Genomic DNA, 9,015 nt, shown 5'->3' on the forward strand with positions numbered 1-9,015 from the left:
AACTTTCTGGGGAAAAGAAAGGCATAGGGGTTTGTTTTAAGACTAACAACTCATTGTGTGATTGTGGTAACATACAGGAACTCAAGTCCTTTTGTTCTTCCTCATCATCAAATGACACACCTCTGCTACTCAACATGGGGGCTCCACAGGGGAGTGAGCTCAGCACCCTCCTGTACTACCTGTTCAACGATGACTGCGTGGCCATGCACGTCTCCAATTCAATCATCATGGTCCTTCTGTAGCTCAGTTGGTAGAGCATGGCGCTTGTAACGCCAGGGTAGTGGGTTCGATTCCCGGGACCACCCATACGTAGAATGTATGCACACATGACTGTAAGTCGCTTTGGATAAAAGCGTCTGCTAAATGGCATATATTATCAAGTTTGTGGACAATACAACAGTGGTAGGTCTGATTACCAACACCTACAGGGAAGCATGTGAGAGCCTTGGTGGAGTGATGACAGGAAAATAAACTCTCCCTCAATGTCAGTAAGAGCAAGGAGCTGATCATTGTCAACAGGAGGGGGGGGTGAGCAGATCCCTGTCCACATCGACAGGGCTGCAGTGGAATGTGTCAAGAGCTTCAAGTTTTTGGTGTCCAAAACATTAAGGACTTAACATGGTCCACACAAATGCAAGCAGTTGTGAAGAAGGCGCAAAAGCACCTCTTCCCCTTCAGGAGGTTAAAAAGATTTGTTATCAAATCCTCACAAAAGTTATACAGTTGCACCATTGAGAGCATCTTGACTGGCTACATCACTGCTTGGTATGGCAAATGCACTGCCTTCGATCGCAAGGTGATACAGAGGGTGGTGCGGACAGCCCAGCACATGACTGGGGCCAAGCGTCTTGCAATACAGGACCTCTATATCAGGTGGTGTGAAAGGAAGGCCCGGAAAATTGTTCATCCACCCAATCATAGACTGTTCTCTCTGCTTCCGCATGGCAAGCGGTTTCGGTGCATGAAGTCTGACACCAACAGGCTCCTGAACAGCTTCTATCTCCAAGCCGTAACACTACTAAATAGCTAACAAAATGTCTCTTCGCACACTCACAGGAATTTACACACTCGCTCACGCACACTGATACTCCAACACATACACACATACAATCATCATATACACTGCTACTACTGTTTATCATATATTCTGATGCCTAGTCACCTTACCCTTATAAATATCTACCTCTATCTCTCCAGTATCGCTGTACATTGTAAATATGGTATTGGAGCTGACCCTGTATATTGTTTACTTACTTTCTCATGTTCTTCTTGCTTTATTTTATAGTACTACATTGATATTGATTACTGCATGGTTGGGATAAGAGCTTGCAAGAAAGGCATTTCACTGTACTTGTGTACGTGACATTAACATTTGAAACTTCTGGTCAAAAGTAGTGCACTAGGTAGGTAATAGGGTGCCATTTGTGATGCATTATGTAGTCACACGAGCAGAACAGAAATTCACGATTCCTCTCCGTGCCTTCTCTTTAATTCAATACCTGAACGCTGGTAGTTTTTTTTTACCCTCAACCCAAAGTAAAGTAAGGCCTCACTAAATAAATCAAATGTCCCTTGCTTTAGGAATGGTAAATATACTGTATATCCCAATGTTCCTCCTTTGACAGCTTTTATTCTTCCTATTTGTGTATGTGTTTCATTTTTCTGTTTTAATTTTTATTTTAAATAACATTTTGTTATGGATACATGTCCATTGAGAGTACTGGCAGATGTTGTTGGGCAGTTGGACTGTGTCATTACCAAGACACCCTCCCTGTTCCTGTCCGATAGCCATAATACCCATAATACCTCCTGTTTGCTCTGAATCATTTTCAGACAGAATTATAAAGGGTCCCTGAAGCTAGACACACACGAGCGCTGACTTTAAATGAACCAAGGCTTTGTTCATTTATGTCTGTGGACCACAGGACAGAAATACTAACTATCCGAGTGGTTGTCTAGTTGTTGTTATTTCATTTATATAGAGGAAGTGGTGGCTATTATTATTCCTCTCACTTGCTCAGTCAGTTACATCTGTACTATTGCTTTATGGTGCTTTAATAACATGGTATCGCCTCTCTTAGGTGTATCTCTGCATTTGTTTACCTTGCTTTAGGTTAGTCATCAGACCATCTGGTCCCCATGTCTGTTTGTCTGTCGGTTCCTCTCTGTCAACTAATCCCCCACGTTGCATTAGACTAGTGTTTGTGCCCACTCATGTGTGCGCGTGCCTATCAACTCAGTCATCTGTATTCATCAATACATCCTTGCCTTGTTTGGGTGCTCTGGCAAACTAGGCAGGCAGGGAGAGCATTCAGTGACATAAAACCCTGTCAGTGCCTGTATTAAAGAAAATAGAACTTCATTAAGAATACAGGTCCCCAAATTCTTCAGTTATCCTCAAGCAACCCTGTATATTTCATACACATATGCATAGATTTGATTTGATTTAGAAAAAAAGAAGTTCCAGACACCTGTTGATTGCATAATTGTTTTGTCATGATGTTGAGTTGAACTGAAGGAGAATCTACACCCCTACTGTGCAGTGCTGTCTTTCCTCTACAGCCATATCGCCTATTTAGGCTTCATCCAAAATGTCACTTTATTCCGCGCTACTTTTGATCAAGGCCCATAGGCTTGGGTTGCATCCCCCCTATCTCCTATTCAAGTTTGTCTCCCTTCCCTTGATATAAAATAATGTCAGTGTGATCCATCAGTGAAGGAAGAAAGAGAATGACAGCACATCACATCCTGTCAGTCAGCCCGAGGCAACAGGGAGATATGTGCCAGTCAACTCTGGAAGACCAGGCCTTGGGGACACACACACACACACACACACACACACACAGTAACGGGTCCACTCTGACAGAAGGAGACACTGATCAGGTAGGCTACTGACCTACCGTTTGCTCTTTTTCTTCTTCTCCTTCTTAAAGTCAATATTAAAACACCATATTATAAGTTGAATTTTCAGCTTGTACTTCGTTTTGGAGAACCCAGGCCTCATAAATATCTGTCTTTCTTCAATTTCGGTTCATACATAGAACATTAATAAATAGAGTGTCATTAACCTTACAGTGATCAACATCTTCATTAGCACCACTAAATGTTTCCATAATTTCAGGCTTTCCAGAGTAAAGAAGGCTGTGTGAGAATCAGTGTGCTGAGTTACCGATTTAGAGAATTAGAGCCATAAAGTACAGTCATTTTTAACTCCCTGTAGATCCCTATGAGAAATACAACAATATTTTCGGGAAGGTTCTCATAGCTGCTTTGTGCCACTATAGTGGGAGTGTGAAAGCCCTCTGGTGGGACTTTAGAACAGAGTCCCAAATGGCACCCTTTTCCCTACATAGCGCACTACTTTTGACCAGGTCCCTGTGTATGGGTCCTGGTCAAAAGTAGTGCACTGTATGGAAAATAGGATGCCAGTTGGGACACAAAGGCTCTATTAAATGGGTCTAGCTGGTGTTTGGGGATCAGGCAGATGTTTAGTGTTGTCAGTTCTAAGCAAGCAGCTGTTTTGTTTCCACCCACATACAGAACATTTCAATGCATAGATTTTTGTCATTTTACATTTACATTTTAGTCATTTAGCAGACACTCTTAGCCAGAGTTACTTACAGTTAGTGCATTCGTCTTAAGATACCTATGTGGGACAACCACATAAGCAGTAATAGTAAATACGGTTTTCCTCAATAAAGTAGCTGTCAGCAAAGTCAGTGATAGTAAAGGCAATATGTATTTTTTTTATTTTTGCAAATAAAAAACATTGGGGGGCAGGGGATGCGAGGGGGGTAGAGATTCAGATGTTTTCAGAAATGGGCAAGAACTCTACTGTCCTAGCTTCAGGGGGAGCTGGTTCCAATGTTGGGATGACAGGACAGAGAAGAACTTTGATTGGGCTGAACGGGAGCTGCCCTCCGGAAGGGTTGGGATGGTCAAGAGACCAGAGGTTGTAGAATAGAGTACTCAGATTCGGGTGTAGGGTTTGAGGATGGCTCCCGAATGGTGCAGTGGTCTAAGGTACTGCATCTCAGTGCAGGCTGTATGTAATAACACTTGAGATTTGCTGGGCTAACAATGTAAGAAAAATTACATGAAAACAAATAACTGCATAGTTTTCTAAGGACCTGAAGCAAGGCGACCATCTCTGTCAGCGCCATTTACTCAAAACCCGGGCTGGTCTTGACTGGGAGACCCATGAGTGTACTTTAGGCTTTTGGTTTCTCTCCCTCTAAAACCAGAAATAAATCATTCTAAATAACAAACAATGTCTCACCCCATGTTCAAGAATGGCTTTTATTTGCTCATTTTACGTTATTTGAAAACAAAGCGATTATTATTATTATTAATTTAGAATTATATAAAATCCCCTTGGATATTCTCACAGATATATTATTAACCTTGTTATTAGCAGGACAATATATATTGGTCATGGCTCCCGAGTGGCGCACACGGCATGCTTCCTAGCAGAGGCAGTCAAGTTTTGATTTAATATCTGCTGGTATTTGATGACACCATGACACCATGTATCCTAACAAGTTGTCCAGGGCTTTTGGAAGAAAAACAGCCCTACAACATCAAAGATCCACCACGATAATTCACAGTGGGGAGGAGGTGCTTTTCTGCATGGCTATTTTTCTGTCTACGCAAAAAAAAAGTTTCCAAAAATCTCTATTTTGGTCTCACCTGACCATGGAATCAGGTCCTATTGAAAGTTCCAGTAAAGTTTGGCAAACTGTAGGCACATGAGTTTGTTGTTTGATGACAGCAAAGGCTTTTTTATGGCAACCCTCACAAACAACTTGCAGTTATGTAGGTGGCGTCCGATTGTAGTTTGAGACATTCTGACTCTAAAACCCAACTAACATCTGCAATTCTCCAGCTGTGATCCTTGTAGATTTTTTGACCACTCAAACCATCCTCCTCACTGTGCGTGGGGTCAGTATAGACACACATCCTCTTCCATGCAGATTGTTAACATCATTTTAAACTTCTTAATTATTGCCCTGATAATGGAAATAGCTCAACCGTTGAGCTATTTTCTTATATCCATTTCCTGATTTGTGAAGCTCAACAACCTTTTGCCGCACGTCCTTACTGTATTCTCGGGTCTTTCCCATCGTGATGGATGACTATGTGAACTTGGCTTGTGTCCTGGCCATAGAGAGGTTTTTATTCTCTATTTTGGTGAGGCCAGGGTGTGACTAGGGTGGGCATTCTATGTTCAATGTTTTGGATTTCTGTGTTGTTTGGCCGGGTGTGGTTCTCAATCAGAGGCAGCTGTCTATCGTTGTCTCTGATTGAGAACCATACTTAGGTAGCCTAAGTGTGGTGTGGGTAGTTATTTTCTGTTTAGTGTTTCGGTTGTTCTCTTTTGTTACTTATTGTATTCAGTGTTCAGTTTAATAAATAACATGAACACGTACCACGCTGCGCTTTGGTCCTCACCTTCTTCCACCAACGGCCGTTACAGCTTGTGTGTCACTGTATCACAACTGGCCGTGATTGGTTACAATTTCAGTTTAATCTACCAGAAAAGACAGAACAGATAATACAACAAATATTGTGGTTAAACTCAAGTATACTAATAGATAAAAAAAAAATAGCAATTGGAACCTTTACCATGTGGAAGGAGGAAAAAGTATTATTATTAACTCTGGTTTGAATCCAGGCTGTATCACATCCAACCGTGATTGGGAGTCCCATGGGGCGGCGCACAATTGGCCCAGCGTCATCCGTGTTAGGGGAGGGTTTTGACTGGCCAGTATGTCCTTCTCTCCCTCTGAAAACATAAATAAATATTTATTTATTCAGATTACATTCGCTCACTTTCATTTGTTTGAAAATTAGATAATCTCCAAAATATCGTTATATATATATAGCCTACGCGCTGTGGTCGACTAGTTCAGCACCTGTTTGCACTGCTCTGAGAAGCATGGAGAAACAAAAATGTTTAATTATATTCCATGATATTCTTAAAATATATGTGTTGACTGAATATAAGCAAGTGATATCTGCTAAATAATCAAGTTGATGGCACAGTCATATAGCCTCGGCACCTACATAAAGCTGTGTGTGGCGGAGTGTCACTGTCATATTTTCCGATATACTGTAGGCCTACCATAGGCAACATGAGTCTCACTAGGGTTGAGTCATGTGCTGTTTAAAAGTGATGTTGGTCTTATTTATTTAAAGAGCATATTGAAGTTAGAAGCAATAGGATTTGAAGCAATAGCCTAACTATTTTAGCACCGTTTTGTGCTGCTCTGAGACAAGCATAGGGACTGGTCTTGATAAATCAACTCGATTTTTATTTTCACACAATCTCCGTTTGGGTATTGGTTAGACTACAATTAGGGTGCGGAAATGTTATTATCTTAGTACTGTAGCCTACTCCCGACCATCACGTTGTACAGCGCCATATTTTCTTTTCTTGGAATAAAAACACCATAATATTAAGCAACATTTCTTAAAAGCAGTCCCATATGCTAACAAAAAAAGGTTTTAAATTCTCTGGTACAGCCACTATTGAAGGATATCAAATATTTCTCAAAGATGCCCTCTGGTGGTCAAACTATCTAGCATTAATGGTAACAGTGGCTGACACTTAAATTATGTGCAATAGAATTCTACGGCACCATGCAAGCTGTGCTGTAGTACGCTGCAACTTTTACGGGACTCACCACTATACCAGAAGGGGCAAAGGTGGGTATCATAACATTTCCAGCAATATAATTACAATGGTTTATCAACCTACAAGAATAATTTCATTCAATGTTCACTTGCCATTTTCACAGCTTATAAGGCAAGAATTCATAATAAAAGTGTGTCATACAAGTACCCTTGCAACAACTCCTCCGCTCTTCCCAGAGTTCAACTCTACTCCTATGAAAAGGATAAACCATCATGAGGTCTCTGATAGGGACCTGATTTACTGCCCTAATGACACAAAGACAGGTCATGTGAAAATGTGTATTTCAAACTAGTTGGCTAATTCCCCAGCCAAGCAGATACAACAATTAATGTAATTTTGCTTGTGAATTGAACTAGCAAAAAGCTTCGTCCTTTCTTTAGAACAAAATTAAATGTAATCCTTGGCTATCTATCATATCACCTTGTCACAGGCCCTCCCAGTCAACACCACCTTATAAGATTGCCTGCTGAGGTTGTTCCAGAGAGGTCCAGTTTGCACCTGAACATGCAGCATGTAGAAGAGCAGAAAGGGGTCCCTCATCAACATCATGCAAACATGCCCTCGCTGTGAGCATTCCTATGAATGGATCAGTCAGCCACATATAGGCAAGTATCCAGCCAGCAAACTTCACCTGTCAGCGGTAACAGCTTTTACAGGCTCATGATTTGTGCAAATACAGAAGGTAACCCTCTTCAAAACCTAATATGTAAACTGACATTATTTGTTGCTTATTTTCTACTTCTTACATGCATATAATATCCAGGGCATAACTTAAGCTGGTGAAACCAGCCTGATCACTGTGTTCAACATTCAATTTCATTTCATATTTTATGATATTTGAAGTGAAATAGAGAGGTGGATGCAGCGATCAGGTTGGTTCCACAAGGCTAAACACAACCACCATTAATAATGTAATCAGTGCTCTGTGTGCGTGTGCGCATGTGCATGTTTGTGTGTGACCGACCAGCATCTTTGACGAGGGGCCAGGAGCTGATCTATGCTGCTATTCCCATCAATGAGGCTCTTGAGTAAAAGTAGAGATACCTTAATTGAAAATTGCTCAAGTAAAAGTGAAAGCTACCCAGTAAAATACTACTTGAGTAAAAGTCTAAAAGTATTTGGTTTTAGTATACTTCAGTATCAAAAGTAAATGTAATTGCTCAAATATATTTAAGTATCAAAAGCAAAAGCATAAATCATTTCACCTTTCTTTTATGAAGCAAACCAGACGGCACAATTTCCATTTTTATTTACGGATAGCCAGGGGCACAGTCCAACACTCATATATAATTTACAAATGAAGCACAGCACCTGTGTTTAGTGAGTCCGCCAGATAAGAGGCAGTAAGGATGACCAGGGATATTCTCTTGATGTGTGTGAGTTGGACAATTTTCCTGTCCTGCTAAGCATTCGAAATGTAACGAGTACTTTTGGGTGTCAGAGACAATGTATGGTGTAAAAAATTCTTTATTTTCTTTAAGAATGTAATGGAGTAAAAGTAATCTAAAATGTAAAGTAAAGTACAGATACCTCCCAAAAAACTAGTTAACGTGTTAACGTTACAGGTTCCCCAAGAGGTACCACCCCGCTCAACTGAATGCAAAAATATTCTTAGAAATATTTAACCTCCACACATTAACAATTCCAATAGCTCAAATGAAAGATAAACGCCTTGTTCATCTACCCAGCAAGTCAGATTTCTAAAATGTTTTACAGTGAAAACATAGCACATATTTATGTCAAACCACCACCAAAGACACAGCTAATTTAAATAGCCATTTTGTCGAACAAAAGATGTAATCACAAACGCAGGATTAAAAGAAAAATAATTCACTAACCTTTTGAAAATCTTCATCAGATGACAGTAATAGGACATGTTACACAGTACATTTGTTTTTTTCAATAATATGCCATTTATATCCATAAATCTCTGTTTATAATGACGACATGTTCAAAAAATGCTACTAAAATGTACGGAGAAATTATGATAACTCCACCAGATAACAGCAATACACATCATAAACTTTGACTAAATATACATGTTCTACATATAGTTAGAAAGATACACTGCTTCTTAATGCAACCGCTGTGTTACATTTATTTTTAACGTTACAGAATTCGTTCACTAGGCAATAATCTGAGACGACGCTCAGACATTAGCAATATTTCTCCGCTATGTTGGATTCAACAGAAACACAAAATTACCACATAAATATTCCCTTACCTTTGATGGTCTTCGATCAGAAGTCGTGCAAGGAGTCATACTTACCAAAAACAGCGTTTGGCTTTCAAGTCTGCGTCTTTGGGTTATCCAACGC

The sequence above is a fragment of the Oncorhynchus keta genome, chromosome 7 (assembly GCF_023373465.1).
Source record: "Oncorhynchus keta strain PuntledgeMale-10-30-2019 chromosome 7, Oket_V2, whole genome shotgun sequence".
NCBI lineage: Eukaryota > Metazoa > Chordata > Actinopteri > Salmoniformes > Salmonidae > Oncorhynchus > Oncorhynchus keta.